Source organism: Morus notabilis, unplaced genomic scaffold (genome assembly GCF_000414095.1).
Source record: "Morus notabilis unplaced genomic scaffold, ASM41409v2 Scaffold475, whole genome shotgun sequence".
NCBI classification, from domain to species: domain Eukaryota; kingdom Viridiplantae; phylum Streptophyta; class Magnoliopsida; order Rosales; family Moraceae; genus Morus; species Morus notabilis.
Window position 1 is genome coordinate 99,178 of NW_010360102.1, and position 2,199 is coordinate 101,376.

The window sequence follows — 2,199 nt, forward strand, 5'->3', positions numbered from 1 at the left end:
GTTAATGAATGATTTCTTAAGCAAAGAGATCTTGTGAACTGGTAATAGAGTCTATTGCTGTAAGCCTAGATAGGATGCGGAGAGTGCATCCTCGGGGGCAGAACCCGAAACTCAGTCCGGGTAGGCGAGGCACTTGGTTAGGTAAGTAATTTGTACTAATTACTTGCTGAAGCCTGTAAAACGGTTATTTACAGTTATATTTCCTTTGAGAAAAAGGATGTGAGGTTCCGGCTGTTCCGTCGGGACTGAATGTCTCATTTTATTTACTTATTCATTTATATATTTTCCTCGCACATTTATTATTCATTTATTTATAACGTTTATTTCAAATTATATCCTACTGGGTCTTTCGCTCACGTTTTATGTTTTAAATGTATTAAACCCCTCCCAGGAGACTCTAGGAGCGGTGCACAGTAGCTGGATATTGCTACGGAGCAGTTGAGTTGTGCTGCTGTTGGAATCAAGTGAGGATTGTGGTCATCCTCTGATACAAATGTAAGGAATTTGAAAATTTCTGTAAACTTATGTAATATCCGGATTAACTAGACTGTGGTTGATGTCTGTTGTAATGATTATTTACATGAACATGTATGTACGATACTGTATGTCCTGTGGGGTGGAGCCCTGTGTGTCAGAGGCTCCTGGATTCCGTAGTAGTTTATTTATATTTTAATGCAGTTAAGTGTGGGGCCCGGTCTGGGAATATGCTTTATTAATCCATAATCGAGCTCCACGTCACCCACCCCGTTTTGGGGGCGTGACAATAACCCTTTTAAATCTCCAATGCAATGCTATATAATTGATGTGCAAATTACAAATTTAGCATTTGAGTACAAAAAGTATTCTCCAATATAATGCTATTTGTTGTCCTAAATTTCTCATATGCTATACTTTGTGGTAAATTTCTCACCGAGTATAGCATATGAGAAAATTTGACATTTGATTGCTACTGATTGAAATGTTTACTTTTTCATGTAGTCATTACAATTTTTATACTTTCTAATTAATTCAAACATAAAATTTTATTTTTAAAACATTCAAGACTTCATAATTATGGGGAAAAGTAGATTAATCATTTCAATACCATTTTGCATTAGAACAAAAATAAAAATAATCACATTTTTTTATAATAAATATACAATTAGTATTAATATTTGCATTTGATGATTCAACTGTGTGCCATTCATAAAAGTACGTGCATACTAATTGAAGAAAAAGTTTTAAAAAAAAATCCTCCATGTTTTTTTTGGATAAAAACAATGACTGTTTGTTTGATTTATTATAAATTTATAATATGTTGTCTATTGTATTGTTATGGATATTTTTATGAGACTATAGCCTTTTTATTCTTTAATTTAATGTTGTTTTCAGCAAGTAAATCATGTTTTTTGTTTTTAACTTCTTCGTCTAAAATCATTCTTTAATTTAATGAAGTATAAACATCTACGTACTCACTAACACTTTAACAGTGTGTTTGGTATGGTGGAAAAGAGAGTGGAAATAAAATAGAGAAAGGATTTTGTAGAGGAAAATGAAATTTTAAGTTGTTTAGTAGAGAGAAAATGAGAAAATAAATAAAATAAAAATCTATAGGGCTCACTAATTTTTAATCCTTCTAACTTTGAAAAGAAAAGATGAGAGAAAAAGTTTGACAAAAAATGATATGTAAAATAACAATTTTAACATTTATCATTCATCATATTTTTATTTGTATTGATGTATTATTATAAAATGCCTTAAATTTGACATTTTCTTTTCACTTTTCTTTCTCTTCTATCAAATAATATGAGAGAAAATCATTTTATTTCTTTCACTTAGATATTTTACTTCTCTTTATTTCCTCTTTTTTATCAATCTTACCAAACATAGCATAAAGATCTATTCCGACCTAGATCAAGTGATCACTAAGAAAGCTAAAAGATATTAGAAAGCGAAATATACAGTGGAAATTTTCTTTTAGTTCTTTTTAGTGTCAAAACACTTCTTATATATATATATATATTAAATCCTACTAAATCTTGTGTAGTTTGGACTAAAATGCAAAATTTAACAAACTTTAATGAAAACCGCATAATGTTGACAAAATATTATTTTGTACGGTACTGAAAAATTCTCCACTCTTAAGTTATCATTCATAATGTGGAAAAGAAAAATTCTACGCCCTTAAGTTATTCATAATGTGGGGAAAAAAAAAATTCT